Source organism: Eubalaena glacialis, chromosome 1 (assembly GCF_028564815.1).
Source record: "Eubalaena glacialis isolate mEubGla1 chromosome 1, mEubGla1.1.hap2.+ XY, whole genome shotgun sequence".
NCBI classification, from domain to species: domain Eukaryota; kingdom Metazoa; phylum Chordata; class Mammalia; order Artiodactyla; family Balaenidae; genus Eubalaena; species Eubalaena glacialis.
In genome coordinates, this window is record NC_083716.1 from 220,159,380 (window position 1) to 220,175,658 (window position 16,279).

At 44.1% G+C, this 16,279-nt stretch overlaps 1 long non-coding RNA gene across 1 annotated transcript; it reads left to right on the forward strand.

The window, feature by feature from the left end:
- The first annotated feature begins 586 nt into the window (after window positions 1-586).
- LOC133100600 (uncharacterized) lies at window positions 587-2,926 on the forward strand. Its single transcript, XR_009702500.1, has 4 exons — window positions 587-649; window positions 1,070-1,179; window positions 2,211-2,247; window positions 2,636-2,926. It is a non-coding gene; the product is annotated as an uncharacterized LOC133100600 (long non-coding RNA).
- The last annotated feature ends 13,353 nt before the right edge of the window (window positions 2,927-16,279 follow it).

The window sequence follows — 16,279 nt, forward strand, 5'->3', positions numbered from 1 at the left end:
ATTTCTTCAAATTTGCAGCATTTACTGTCCCCCTACACTCCTATAATACTTGTGCTTTATCACAGCAACAGAATTAGGAGTGGCTTGAGGGTAGGGGTTAGAACACAAATGTTTTCTACTGCTCATAGAAATCAGCACAGTATGGGCACCCCCTAATTGCTAAAGAAGCCCTTGCTGAATGAAATGGAATTTTCCTGAAGTGAATGCCTGTGCCTATCTTTAGGACTGGACTTTCATGATAAAAGAATCAGGAGATTTGGCTGAATTTTCCACTATTTAACTTGCTATGTTGAGGTCATGTAGAAACAACCTTTAAGAACATAATGATCTTTTAACAAGTCCATCTCTGAAGTCAGGGTTTGTCACTAGACTGTGGGCAGACCACTGCTTTACATTACATACTTTCCTCTGTTCTTTCCAGGGTGAGGGAAGATTTTGGGGGGACAGTCTGACTCTGGTTATCTACAAAGTTGAATTATGAAACTGGCCCTTTTGAACTATACCTCTTGCAAATAAACTGATTTTTCCTAGAATGAATTGAAATGACTGAAGAATGCCAAAGCAACCAGGGATATTTTCTCATGCAGGTCAGGGATGCTTGGAGAACACCTCACACCGGTCCTCAAGATCTTTCCTGAGATCCTCTAAGGTACTGCTGATCTGACAATGGGCAGGAGGTGGGGAGTGACCATGAGGAGGTCTTGATATATCTGAATGCACTTGGCTCTAGCATGAAGCTCACACGCCAGCTTTGTGGATTGAACAGATTAAGTGTTTTGGGGAAGTGGAGGCACTGAGAGTCACCAGAGATCCCATCCCTGGCTTCTGTACCACCTGAGTGCCTTACCCTTTCATCTGAGCAAGACATCAAGTCCTGCTGTTTGAGTTAGCTCTGTCCTGCTCCATGATTTCTGTTCTTTGTCTCCGTCTTCCGATGTGTGGGCTCATTTCCGTCCTTGGAGCACTATTGTTTTTTTGGCTTGAACAGTCATCCTGAGAAAACCTCAGTAATAGGGCCTTTGTATCATTATTTACTTTTCTAATGATATATGTCTTTCCTCTCCCCAAGGCTTGAAGACATCTAATTCCAATTGAAGTAACTGCATGGGGAAAAACAAGAGCAGCAACAACAAACAGCTTCACTCTTCTGGGTGGAAACATGCAGTTGTACCAAGAGAGGTAAGGAAAAAGTGGCTCATATTTGGAGAAAGAAGTTGGAATAAGGGAGTGAGAGCAGACGGGCTACTTTGGTATCTGACGCAAGGGATATGAGAAAGTAGCCCAGTGTGTTAGTTGGAAAAGTAAGACTGTGAGGCCAGGCCCAGGAAAGGCCTTGGCATGGAGTCCCAAAGTTCTGGACTGGCTGAGATCCTCTTCTGGGACTTTTGATTTACTGTCCCATCCCCACTTCTATAACATTATGCTTTATCACAGCAACTGAATCCCAATACTTTTGGGATTCTTGAGGTGGTAGTAGCTGCTCTTGGAACTTGTCCTGCCCTGCCATCCCAGAGGCAGGCTGGGACTTTAAGAAACTGGCTTTGGTGATGAACCTGGGTTCCAGCCCTTCTTACTGTGAACTTGATTCAAGGGTTGATATATATTCCCAATCATGATGGCATTAGGCAGGATGATGCAGAGAGAGTCCAAGTGGGTGACTCAGTGGAAACTTTACCCATAACAATGATGGAAACCCCAAGGTGTGCTGCATACAGGTGGCCCTATTCAGAGCTCTAAGACCTGCCATGGAAAAAGCTCTGTTACATTCCATAGTGGACACCTGTTGTTCTTACCTCCCAGCAATCATCTCCCTACTTTTACTGGTACATCACCCTTATTTTCCTTTGAGAAACTATCCCTCTTCCATTCTGGTTATGTGAAGTACAGGCAAGGCCATACAATTCATATCTGGCTAATCAGCTCATCCCATGATTCTGGCTGTACTAATTATCTCAGGGATAGTAAAAGTACACAGATTTGTTGATAGCAAATTTGGCCTTCGAGTTTTGATCATGGGGATAAAAAGATTCCTGATGATATTGTTTGAGCACTTGGGTCAAGCCATGCCTGAACTTTTCAATTACATGACTCACTGAATGTCCTTATTCATTTAAGTCAGTTTGAGTTGTGTTTCTGTCTCTTGTAACTGAAAGAGTGACATGTGTTCATATTAAATACCAGCCAATGATATAGTCTATTCCCTTTTCCAGGCCGGTTCTCCTTCTCTCACATAGCACTGAACAGATGGTAAGTTCTCCATACCTGTTAGATGCATACAAGAGCCAATGAACAAGAAGTAGAAGACATGGCAGCTAATGTCTGGACTATAATTTTCTTGGTTCCACTGACTTTATGTGGCTGTGGTCTAGGAAGTGGAATCCAGGTCCTTTTAAGCCCGAATTTAATTGTGGCTCCTGAGGGAGAGTTTCAGGTCTTAACCTATCTCCAGTGGGCTTAAGGGAGGTTGGGTGGTCCCTGTAAGCCCTCTGTGGGAATACCCTTTGAGTATTGGTTTCAGAATGTACAGCCAAACAGGCAATTGGATTAAAGAGGGCCAATAGTTTTCTCTGAAGTCTACTGAAGACACCAGATAGAAGCACCTCACGCCAAAACATTTTTTACTATCATCTTTCAGAGGATAAGCTGACACCCCAACTGATGATCCCCAGGCTGAAAGGAATGGGTAGCCTGGCTGTGATTTTTGGATACGTGGCACACTTCAAGATTACTGTGTTGTTCAAATTAACCTGTTGGAATGCACCTTTCCTCGACGACATTTCCTTGAACTCCGAATGAGAGCAGTGCAGGAGGATCCCCAACTTAAGGACTGGCTGTATTTCAAAGGTCATCTCTAAGTCTGAATGTTTCCACAAGATAAAAAATTCCAAGATATTCTTAAGTCCAATATTATAAATAGTTATTAGTTTCGTAGGTAATGCATTGCTTCTCGATGAAGCCTTCTCTGATTATTTTAATCAAGAGTAACTTTTTTCCTCTTGTATGTCACACAAATGTTATGAGGTTTTTAAAATTTTATTTCTTAATTTAAAAAGTCTTCTACTCAAGTAATTGTACTATCTGAGAGTGTTTAGCTTATTTATGTGATTATATGTTAACAAATGGAAGCAGAGGCTACAAGTTGCACATTGTTCTATTTCTCAACATTGTTTTCAGTGTCCCACATAGTAGGTGCTTAATAAATGTTTATTCAATAGATACCCAATGTTCCACCATTTACATCTCATCTTTTACCTTCTTGTGGAAAACATGGTTCCTGGGTTCCACTTTGTGGTTTGGAAATGAATTTCCGCTCTTCAATCTAAGCAGTTCATGCCCAACTTTCATCCAATAAATAATTACTGGGTATTTTTCTAAGTATCATGTACTATTCTAGGACCTGGGGACCCAAAAGTGAATAAGAGACTGTGGTCCTTGCTTTCAAAGAGGTTGTAATTTCAAATCACAGAACAGTGGACCACAGGCTCATGTCTCTCCTGCTCTGATCAAACTGATCCCTAGGGTAAAAGAACTTGCACAAGTCTTCACAGTGAGTGAAGGAAGATGCTCTCAGGAGTTCTTCTCTCATTTCATCATCCTTGGCTCTCAGCCAAGCTTCACCCTCCCCTGAAAGGTTCTCCAACCTTCCTCAGAGGGTCCATTAGGCCTTCGCCAAGACTCACGTAAGCTACCTGTTTTCCTTGTTTACCTAATTTCTCATTTATTTGTGAATATTCACTCCTAACCTTTCTAAATAGAAAGTCATTGTTAATTTTGCCCCCTAGGAAGTTGAAGCAGTGAGTACGCTCCAGGGGGGAAGTTAGGACATGTCAGTCAGGATCCCAGAAGCCCTATAGTCTGGGTGGACCTATGATGTTTCCTCAAAGGAGTGGCTATTAAGACTGCCTCACCTCAGCCAGGCATGAGGCTGACCTTACAAGCAACCTCAGATCTCCTCTGGGTCTAGAATTCTGACGAACATCATTGACAAATAGGGCCTGGCTCCATTTGCATTTTCCTGAGACTCTCTCCTCCTTTTTACCACAATGTTGTCCTCACCTCACCAATAGCCAAATGTTTCCTGAACCTACTCAGCAACGCTACTGGGTTGAATGGTGTTCCCCCCAATTTCATGTCTACCCAGAACCTGGGATTGTGACCTTATTTGGAAATAAGGCTTTTGCAGATATAATCAAGTTAAGATGAGGTCATACTGGATTAGGTTGGGCCCTCAACCAATGACTGATGTCCTGATAAGAAGAGGGAAATTTGGAACCAGAGGCACACAGAGGGAAGAAGCCAGAGATTGGAGTCATGCTGCCACAGCCAAGGAACACCACAGATTGCCAGCAAATACCAGAAGCTGGGAAGAAGCAAGGAAAGATCCTCCCTTAGAGCCTTCAGAGAGAGCATGGCCCTGCTAAAACCTTAATTTTTAACTTCTAGCTTCCAGGACTGTGATAGAATAAATTTCTGTTGTTTTAAGCCACTTAGTTTGTGATAATGTGTTATGGCAACCCTAGGAAACTAATACAGCAACCAATCACTAATTTCCCCAAAACTCTAGCACAGGAGAAATAGACAATGGGAATCAGAGGGCATTTGACTTCTTTCTAGCTGACCTTCTTCATCTGCTCCTCGATTTCTGCTATGCATTAAACCGATGGTAGAGAATGAGTTTTAGGATTTTAGAATTGTCTATCATCTGAAAGGTCATGGGCTATTGGTACTTTGGGACTCTTAGAAGTCAGGCTGAAATTGTTAATTATATAAATAAATAAATAGATAAATATTTTATTTTATATATATAAAATATATATGTGTATACACACACACACACACACACACACACACACACACACACACACACATATATATATATATATATATGCATACATAATCTCCTAATGTCTGTTTCTCTGGAGAATCCTGACTAATAAATTATATATATGTGTGTGTGTGTGTGTGTGTGTGTGTGTGTGTGTATATAATTATATATATATATGGCAGAGATTTATTATAAGGACTCGGCTCATGTGATTTTGGAGGCTAAGCAGGCCCAAAATCTGCAGTAGGCAAGCTGGAGACCCAGGAGTGCTGACGGTTTAGTTCCAGTCCAAGTCTGAAGGCCTGAGAACCAGGAGAGCTGATGGTATAAATTCTAGTCTGAAAGCTGGCAAGTTCAAGACCCAGAAGAGCCAAGGTTTCAGTACTGGTCTGAAGGCTGGAAAAGACCAATGGGCCAGCTGAAGAAAGCAGGAGTAGTTCCCTCTCACTCAGCCTTTCTTTTCTATTCAGGTCTTCATCTGATTGGATGAGACCCGCCCACATTAGGGAGGGCAATCTGCTTTGTTCTGTCTCCAATTCAAGAGTTAATGTCATCTGGAAACATCCTCACAGACTTACTCAGAATGATGTTTGGCCAAGTGTCTGAGCACCCACCAGTGGTCCAATTGAGATGACAGATAAAATTAACCATCACAGCAACATATATATACAAGATCAGATCCATGTTGACTTTGGGTGACTATCCTCAAAAACATACGATTATCTTAATCAGGACAAAGGGTCAAAAACATAACTTTCCTCAGTGCCTTAGCCTGGGATCCCTGAGAAGTGTGAGACAAATACTTGAGTACAGGGAGTTTCTTTGAGAGTGTTATCCTAGGGAGCAGGAGAACAGGGCAGGGAAGTGAAATGTGGAAGGATAAAAAGCATTTCTAGCATGTGTTAAGGAGTTGGTCACGACTACAGGTCACTGGTGCTTGGTGCTACTGAGACATTTGGTAGAATCTTGTACAATATGTCTCAGAAGGACCTTCTAGGGGACTAAATGGAGAAGAGTTATTTCAACTCCCATTCCTTTTCGGTCAAAGGCAGTCCTGCATGCATTAACTTTCCTGCACTTCCAGCATGTCTATGCTCCAGGGAAACACAGGTTTGCCATTGCCCCACCCCCGCAGTGCCAGAACAGCATGTGAAAGGCAGGTAGCACAGGGCTGAGGCAACCGTATCCACACAAAGGCTTTATGTTGCTGATGAGCATAGCAATGGCTGGAGGAAGAGGTGGGGTCAAGCAGGGGATTTGGAATGGTGTGCCGCAAGTGCCTAATATACCTGGGGACACTGTGGTAAACATGTGCCATTTTGTGCGGCTTCCTTTCTATTTTTGGTAAGAATGTCATCTTATAAGGCCAAGCCTACCTCTTGTTACAGCAGCTGAAAGCTAAGTAGGCTGGGAAAACAAAAGAGGCTGGGAAAACAAAAGAGAACATCTGGGCCCATGTGCAGATGTCAGAAGGAGAACCTACCCCAGGCCTAGATGTAACAAATAAGAAATGCCAAGATACTGTTCTGGTGTCAGAAATATTGATACAAACAGGTCTCAGGTAGAACAGGGAAGAAAATCACTCCTCTTCCCTGGGTGTCCTGCTCAGCTGCTTCATTTTCTGTTGTTTCCTGATAGGGTTTCTCTGTACAGCCCCATGTACAGGACTGCCTGGTTTAGGTCTAGAACCCAGCACTACCTTCTCTCTGTAGCTCTTAACACTCGTTCCTGATACAAAGTTTCTGATTGGCCCATCTATTATTTTGAGTCAGGCTACAAGTCTCTCTTTAGCTCATGGATGGACTGCCCTTGGGTCAAGGGTCCATTCTAGCCCAGTCGGTTATATTTGGGAATGGGGTCAGAAGGCATTCCCATTCTAGAGAATAGAGGCTAGGAATAGAGATTCCCTCAGAAGAGAGAGTACAGAGACAAAACAGAATATTCAAGTAAAGTATTTGTAGCTGAATATTGTGGTGTGGACTGGGAGTCAAGAGACTTGAGTTCAAGATCTGCTTTTGTCACATGCCTCTGTGAACCTAGGGCAATGAGGTAAAGTTCCCAATCTTTAAATCCTTCACATAAAAAAAAAAAAAAATACGGGACATGGGTCTGCAAATCTCTAAAACCCCTTCCAACTCTAGGATCTGCAGGACTCACCTAGAACCAAACTCGTCTCCTCACGGTGGAGGCAGAGCTGTCTTGTCACAATCTTGGCCTCTTTTAGGGAAGAGGGATTATCAGAAGCCTGGCACAGGTCCAGAGAAACCATCTTTCTCCAGGAGAGCTCCCTAGTAAAAATCTGTCAGAAGCTCCTCATCCACTTCTCCAGGACTCAGAAGACCTCACTCTTTTCTTCTTTCTTCCTCCTTAGAGGCATAAACAAGATGCAGAGAGATCTGTTATTAGTAATTCAGGAAGACTTCAGGATGTTCCAGCTTAAATCCAGGTGTCCTCAGCTTTTAAACTCATTCTGAAGAAAATGGACATATTTGCTCTTTTTAACAGTTGCTACCATTTTGGCCATCAGTGAAGGTAAATTCATAGAAGGGAGGCCTCTTGAAAGAGGTGGGAGCCATGGCATTGGTGAGAAAACCTGACATTGAAGAAATCATTATCACTGTGTTCAGACTGTATGTTTAGCTACTCCTTAATTATTTCAACTTGGAATGGGCCCTTCTCGCATTCTGCTATTGCTGAAGAAAGTCTTGATGAGGTCGTAAGACTCAACAAAACATTTTTCATGAGAAATTCTCTCCTTTAGGTAACAGCAGCATAGAAGTCATCTTGCTTCACTGTCTGACCTCAATAAGAACAGCACACCTCTCAGCTTAAAAGCAGGAGTTGACCCTTTTCCCAGGAAAGATATTCCCACGGTCACTTGAGTCTAGCATCTAAGTCACGTAACCCCATCACACAGAAGGCCATAACCTTGTTTTGCCATTGATTCAGGTCATATCTTCTTTTTCTGATCTTTCATAAGGTGGAGGGACCACTTATTATGCTCTTTACAAAAATGCTTAAGGCTAGAATCACAGTGTGCTCTGGTTTCTAAGCCAGGGCTACCTACATGTGCAGCTACAGGGGTCAAGTTGTCTCTCAATCATCCCTGCTATTCCTAAAACTGTTCTTTAAGTTTCTTAGGTACTTCATGACAAGGAATTGAGTGAATGAAAATTGCTCTTCTAGAAACCCGACCTTTAGGGAGGGAGCTTAATTTACCGCATCTACTGTTAGCTCCAAGTGGTGCACACTCCCTCCCACTAATAATTCCAGGAGGTCCAGCTGGCCCCACAAAGGTCTGCATGGACAATGGACACTTCCTTCAAGGGTCCGTTGTCTGCTGAGTTCCTGTCTCCAGGGACTTTCTGGGAAAAGGTCGTCACAAGTCACAGGGGTCTCTGTGAATTGTACCACCCACACAAGCTCTCAAGTTGTCCTTGACTTTCCCACCATAAGTTCTAAAATAAGAGGAAAAGCTACCAGGAAATAGGTCTGATGAGCTGTCTGACTAAGCAGAGGGGCAGAAATTGGTGGTGAGGAGATAGAGGGCAATAAGCATTGTCTCTGTTTCTGCTCCACCCTGCTGTTCTGGCTGAATGGACAATCTCGTCCCCGGCAAAGTATAAGACTTGGGAGGATCTTGAAGATCAAGTTCATCTTCAAGTTCATTTTACTAAAATGACTCTGAAGGCTCCCAAAATTTGTGTTCATGGCAGATCCTTGAACACAAATGGCAGCTTGCAGTTCAGGTCCAACTCAGGTATAAAATTCTATTGCATCACACTGCCCTCTGTACCATGACACCTGCTCCCAAAGGAGAAGGAAGATTGGACACACAAAGCAGCTCCAGGAAGACTCTTTCTAGCTGTTGACTCTTTGTTGACAATGATCAGCCTGAAGCTTTTTTCCCAACATGCACTGTTATATGTTTGTAAGTCCACAAGACTAAGCCCAAGTTTGGGAGCCATTTCCTCAGCTCTTTCTACCATCCTCCCTTCCTCCACCTTGATCATCTTTTTCCAGGCATTGGTCTATTCCAGTGTGGAGGGGAATGAATCTTGGTGGTAGGGGCATTGGAGTTGTGCATGCAGGGCTCTAGGACAACTTTGCCCATTTCACAATTCTACTAAACATAGAACATAATTTTCACTCTAATTTGTACCCTCCCTTTCCTATCTACCCCACCTTTGCTAGTGCCAAGGAATTGATCTGATGACACCTCATCTCTTTTTGTTTTCCCTTGTAACATGGACCTTATCCCCAAGGAAAGACTTAAGTAGCCTTTCCTTTTCCAAACCATGCCAAAGAGAGTAAAGAGAGACTAGCAAGTATAAGAGGGAAACTTTAATGAAAAATGGGATAGAATTGGAGATAGTGTCTAGTGCAATTTCATACTCTACTGATGAAGAAACTGAGACCCTGAGATGTCATCCGAATTCTGGTATAATTAGCAGAGCTTAATAGTTCTCTTTGTACACAGAATGAAGTATTTTAGAGGTAAAGAGGCTATTTGTTTCTAGCACAGGCTGAGAAGAGGAGGTGGAATATTAGGTGGCCACTTTCATATTTTGAAAAATTCTAAATGTCTCTTCCATTTTCTCTGACATCATACTTTAGAGTTATTTTTTATATCACAAACATGCTATAGTGAAAACCAGGTGGATAATACCAAGAAAATGAAAAGTTATCATTCTTAAGGCTCTTTAGTTTGAAAATATAGTGTAATTATTATTATTACTATTTTATTTTTTTGGTGGAGGCATGGTGAGGGCTAGCCTAAGAGTTACCATGTGAGCACATTGTTCCCAGTTGAGATAGGACCATTAATTTCTTTGACATGTCAACATCACTCTGAAAAGAAGGTATTAGTCCATGGGGCTGGCACTGCTATCAAAAAGAAGGTCCTGAAGCCCCTGATTGGCTTGGTCAAGATTTTCCCAGTTGGCATTTGGGCATCTTTCTAGCTCTGGGTGACTCGCCAGTGTTTAACACCTAATTTGGCCACCTGTCTGAAGTGAATATGCCTGATTTGAAGTGGAAAGTCAATTTATTATTTTACCTGCAGAAATGTAAGTACCAAGCAAGCCAATATTTCTGTCTTGGCATAACCAGGACATATTTAATAATAGTTTATGATGTGAGCAGCTCTTTTCTAGACATTACAGGGAATGCAAAGACATATAAGGCATGGTGTCTTACAAAAAGAGCTGGACATTCAGTAGAGCAGATGAAGAGGTTAAAAGCACAAGAGTTGAATGGTAATTACGGTAACATAGTCATTTGAAGAATGACACAAGAAAATAGAAAATAAAGGAGACATTGCAGGGAACTGTAGGGGCTAGATGGTTCATGGAGAAAGTGAGGTTTTGGCCGGGTCTTTGAAAATAAGTAGACCACTGATAAATGCAGTTGCAGGGAATAAGAGGAGTGAGAGATGGAGGGGAAAGTAATTGCTCTGCCATGTAAGACTGAGCTGGATGAATACAATGGTCTGATCCTTATTAAGGAAGCTGAAAATTTCATCTTCCATCCCTGCAGAGCTAGAGCCTTATCTGAAGAATTGAGAGGGAAATACATCAGCCTGCAGGCTCAATCACCATCCACTGTGAGGTTAAAACAAAAACCCTTCCCTAGGCAAACCAATGCTATGATAAAAACAGGGCCATCACTCTGGCCCCCTACCCTTCTGACCTCTTTTTTGGTTTTCCAGAAATTTAGGAACTCACTCAAATTGGGAAGTTTGGAGACCTGTGCCTGCTGGCTGGTCTGGCACAGACAGGCAAGGAAGGATGCTACCTAGAATGCAAGGTAGAGTGGGCTGGTCCATTGGGGGCACTGGGTGCTTCTCAACAAACTGTAAATGAATGAAAGAGGCTCCAAAATGTCTCTAGTAAAGATGGATGGGGGAAGGGTCTTGGACAATGAGTGTCATTAATCCTTCATCTTTTTCTCTAAGGCCAGGGTCAGCAGCCCAAATAAACATGGTGCCCCGTAGAGATGGCCCCGCAGCTAAATGGCTCTCAGCGGCTTGACTCAAAGTCACCTGGACAGGCCTGATGGACATGCAGGACAACCCAGCCCTTCCCTAATGGGTTTTCCAGAGTCAATCCATCATTCTTCCCAGAGAAGGGGAGAATGAAAAATAGATCAGGTGCCACAGGACTGTGACCTGTGTTTCCTTGGAAATGGAAGCAGGTGAAGGAGAGAATGATAGACTTGGGGGCCCCGGGGGATGCTGGCAGCAACACATTCCCGGGTCCAAATGAGAAGGCTGAGATACTGGCCTGGAGGAAAACTGGCACTGACTGCCTCCAGGCAGGGCTCTTTCTGGGCACTGGGCAAGGCCCGTGGCTTTGGGAGCTGCCCTGGGCTGGCAGTGGTGCCAGGGCTCTATTCACCCTGTGAAATGTATTAATTAGTAAGTGGTTTTGGCCCAGAGAAGGTTGCCGTGGCTTCGGATGTGTATAGCAGAAAAGAGGCAAGTCCATCTACAGGCACCTCTAAGAAATTTCAAGCTCCTGTATGCTGAGAGCAGCTTCCACTAGAGAGAAAGTGAGACCCTGGCAAAGTTGGATGGAGAAAATTCAGATGGCCATGCAAAGTAGTACAAGTCCACCCATGCAGGACAGTAAAAACACCAATACCAGCCAAACAGAATCTGTGCTGCAGATAAGTAAGTTCATGGGAACAAAATGTAAAACAAAAAACCCTGCAAAGGGGGCTTCTCTGATCTTCTTCTGCTCTCTGCTTCCACTCTTTTTTATAAAATGGCTGCAGAAAACATTTTGGTCTGGTTTAGCCATGGCTTGTCAGAGCTAGAAGACACCATCAAGACCTTCAGTCTCACTTTAACTGTCAGAGGGCAAGCTGAGGTCCAGAGAGCAGGATGGACTTTTCCTAGACCCCGTAACTGGCTAATGGCAGAGCTGGGAGGGGTGGGGTGTGGAAGTAAGTCTTCATTCCCATCCCTGGATTCTTTTTCCCACCTCACATTGGTACAATAAATATGTTCAAATTTACCTGCCCAACCGTGCAAACACAGTGGTTTCCAGAATAAGTAGGGCAGGATCTCAAGAACTACTGGTCTGAATGTGTTCCTGAACCTCAGGGCTGGGCAGACTCCAGCTGGGCACCCCTCCAGCCGCTCTCTCTGGGTTCCTCCTGGGTTTTGCCATTGACACTTTTCAGAACATCTGCCTTAAACTTGTCTCCCCCTCGGAAGAGGCAACTTCCCTGGCATTCAGGCCTACCTAGATCAGTCCAATTCAAGGACATAGATCCTGCTGAAAACTCTGGCAGCATCTTTATGAGTAGAGAGTAAAGGTTACGAGAAAGGCAGGGAATTAAGTAATAAAGAAGGAAAAAAGAGGAGAGGAGAGAAACAAAGAGAAGAATGCAAGGCAATTCACATTCACTGACTGCTCCATGTACACCAGGCCCAGATGTATAGATATTTCATTTACTCCTCAAAATAATCCTATTGTCATGTGCATGATTACAGTTGTAGTTGTATAATTTACAGAAAAGCTCACAGCCAGAAAATGGCAAAGAAGGACTTACAACCAGAGGTGATGGCTTTCTGGGTCTAGTGCTTTTCGCAATAACAAAAAGGAGAGGAAGGCAGACACTTTGGAGCTAGGACTAAGGCAAGAGAGGACCGTAGGAGAGAGGAGTGGGGCTTTGGGGCACCTGGGCTCTGAGACTGACCTCTACGTCCTTCCTTCATGTGTGGTATGGATGTTGTCACATGTCTACTATGACCCTGACTCTGTTCTGGGCATGAGGGTTACTGTAGAGACTGAGAGTGATGTTGATGGTGGGAGAAGTCCATCAATATGGTGGCCTGAGTTAAAGAAATAAGAACTTCAAGTCAGGGTAGTGCTGTGAAGAAAACAAAACAGGGCAGCGTGCCACAGAGAGAGCCTGGGAAAGGGTGTGGGATCACGTTTGGGAAGGTTGTTGGGAGGGACCCCTGGGAAGGTGACATTTGACCCAAGATTTGAGTCATCAGAGTTACTGGACATGTGATGTTGCATCAGAGAATTTCCTTGGAAATGGAACAGCAGTGTAGCCTGACCCTATTTGGGGGCCATGCAACCTATCCTGGCTGATGAACTTGGGCAGAGGCATACTAGGTTGGGTGGGGAGTGAGATGGGTCTTCCACAGGTGTGGGCAAAAGGGGAGCCTGGTCTGCGGAGAATTAAAAATCAGTCATCAGTTCTAACACCGGGGATGATAAGGTATTCCTCCCACCACCTGCCCCATGGAGGAGTGGAGAAGGGGCCACTTGCCTTCAGGGGCAGCCCAGGGAGCAGGAGCTGGTACCTGGGGCTGCTTTAGAAGCTTGGAAAGGGAAAATTACTTAGGAATCTCCCGCCCCTTTTTATACTGGGAGGGAAGATTCACTCAAGGCCAGTGAGCCCTAAGGACCCTCGGGAATCGCCTCCACAATGCTGACCAGACTCTAGAGGAAGACAGGCCACAGAACTGGTCCCTTGGGCCCATGGCTGAGGCCCACCTGCCCATGCTTCCTTCTCAGCATAGCTGCTGTGAGAGGAATTTCCCATTCATGAGAGGAAGTCTATTTCTCTTTTCCTACGTCAGTGTAACCGACGTGTGTTAAAGGTCCCTTGCATCAGTTCTCTTAAATAGCAATTAAGCAATTGTCTGAGCAAACCAGAGCCATCCGGAGCACAGGCTTCCCTCAAACCTTGGGACCTGGGAGAGGCTGTGAAAAGAAGAAGAACAAGGAGGGGGTTGAGGGGAGGGGCCACGGCTTCAGGAAACTGAGCGGAACTCCCTGAACCGTGAAAGCAGAAGTGTCAGCAGACGGAGGGGGCCATTCCACGAATGCCTCAGTGAGGTGGCCGAATACCAGACTTTGCCCATCACCTGCAGTCAGGCTGTCCCTCCCTCTGTGGGCCTTGCCCTCCCCTCTCATTCTCTCTCTCCCTCTCATTCTGTTTCTCTTTCCTCCTCATTCCCTCTCCCTCTCCTTCCTCTCTCATCTTCACTCTCCCCCAGATCCTGTTCTACCAATTCTCTCTGGCATTATCCTCTGGAAGGGTCCTGATCTGGAGGGGTCTGACCACCTGGATTTAAATGTCAACTCCACCACTTTCTTAGCTCTTGGTCTTAGAATAATTTCCTGAGCTGCAGTTTTTCTCATCTGAAAATGAAGAAAATCATGCCCAGCTCAGGGTACTGAGTTTGTTGGGAGGAATCAAACAGATAACATTTACAAACTGTGAACCACGGTGCAGCCATCCACAATCAATGCTTGTTGATGATAGCTCCTTTCCTAATGAGGCTCAGGGAAGTGTAGCACAGCCTTTGAAACCCAATAAGCATTCAGTGCAGCTTCACCAAATTCCCATGAGGGAGCTCGGGATCTTGTCTCCATTTTATGGATGAGGAAACTGAGGCTCAAAGACGTTAAGCACCCTGGACAGGTACTTTATATAAAGTCTATTTTTAAATAAATAAATTCCACCTATGATATCACCAGCTAAGGTGCTTAGGGAGACATCTATGCATTAGTCTCTATTCTGCTTCCCTGATTTCTTCCCCCAAACACCATTTTCCACATATCCAACATTACAGCATTTCAATTACAACGCCAAGTTATGGTAACCTAAGATCAGCCTCTTCCAACTCCTGCGTAATTCTTGAAGAAGCTAAAAAACTCAGGTTTCTCACTGGTAAGAAAACTCAGGAAGTGAGCTGACTTCTCACGCGCCCCTCTGTCCCGGCCTCCTCTTCTCCAAGCTGAACCAGCTGACTCCTCCGTCTTTCTCAGAGACTCTTCTTGGACAATCCTTTCATCCTCTTTACGGTTTCTGCCCCAATTTTACTTATTTTTTTTTAAGTTTAAAATCTTGATTAAATCTTGCAATTGTTTATATTGTTGCACAACCAAAGCGTTAGTCACAATTTAGGGAGCTGATTTCATGTAACTGAATTCTATGGTGTTTATTACTGTTAAGTACCTTCTTCCAGAAATTGGAGAGATGCTCCATTCTCCACGACACACACATCCTCCACCCTGTTCTCTTCCTGTGTAGCCCAAACCACAATTTGTAACTGAGTGTTTATTTTGTGTTTAATGTTTATCTCTTCTCCCATGCTCTAAGGCACTATGAGGGCAGGGATCACATCTGTTTTGTTTCCCCCAGCATTAGTTGTATACCCAGCATCTTATACTCAATAACTCAATCGTCTGAACTCTGGCTGCACATTAAATCATCAGAGGAGTTAACAAGTAAACAAACAAGAAAGTTACTGATGCTTGTCCAGACCTTCTGAACCAATCAGTCTGGGAGGCACCTGGGCATCTGTAATTTTAAAGGTCCTGTAAGTGATTCTTGCTCAAGTAGAGCCACTGGTTCTAGGCACGGTGACTTGCTGCTCTGTACATTTTGTCTACCTGTCTCCTCTCCCCGGCACCAGTTTCTGTTCCCGCGTTGTTGGCTCTGCCCAATCCCTCATGTGCCCGCTTTGGCCTGACACGTTCCTGAACCCACCCTAACACATTCCTCCTTTGCTTTAAACCGCTGTTTATGGCTGCCTACCTCCAAGACGCAGCTCCCGAGGAAAACTGTGCAGACTCTGGGCCTCCTGTGTAATTCCGAGCCTGGCCCACCTCCTTAAAATTCTTTTATATTATTTTCCACAAGCATGTGCTTCTGTTGACAGTTTCATAAGTGCGATTGATCTTGAGTTCCTTGACCTTTGCTGTGGTCCAGAGGCTAAGGTGGCAGGAACGGCTTCCATTCCCACAGTTTGAAATGTGTAACTTGAAAGTGGGACAAGAGGAGACTCTGGTCAAACCTCAGAAACTAGAGATGGGAGAGCAGGTGGGCAGAGTGGGTGTCTGGATCTGGCCTATTACAGATGATGTGCCAGAGGAGGCCGAGTGTGGACAAGAAAAGGGTCTTCATGGCCCTTTCCTGGCTTTGAGGATTTAAATCCAGCCTATGGAAGATCAGACTTTCAGCCTACCACCCAGGAAGATACATCCGATTTAAAGGGTGGATGCTATGGGGGGCGAATTCAGCTCAGTGAAAGGAAATACCTTATTGTCAGAGCTGTCCTGTAGGCCAGTGAGGGTGTCCCAGAACCAACCATTTGCAAACCAGTCTCTTGGTTTGTGCCATATTTCTGCACCACCTGTGCTATTATTTACCTAATATTTTATATTTATCTAGTATTTTCTTTAAAGCAACTTTAAACCAATCTGCTTTGTTTTATTTATTCTTGTCTTTAAAAAATACCTATGGAATCATAGGCTAGTTGTGTAAGTGACTGATACATACATACGTATAAGGTAATATACACATATATGTTTTTTCTAAATGTACAGCAGGTGATACTCCAGTATAGATACTGGTGGACTTCGATGGGAAATATGGTGGCCTTCTTTACTCCCATCATGAACCTGGGCCAGCGTGATA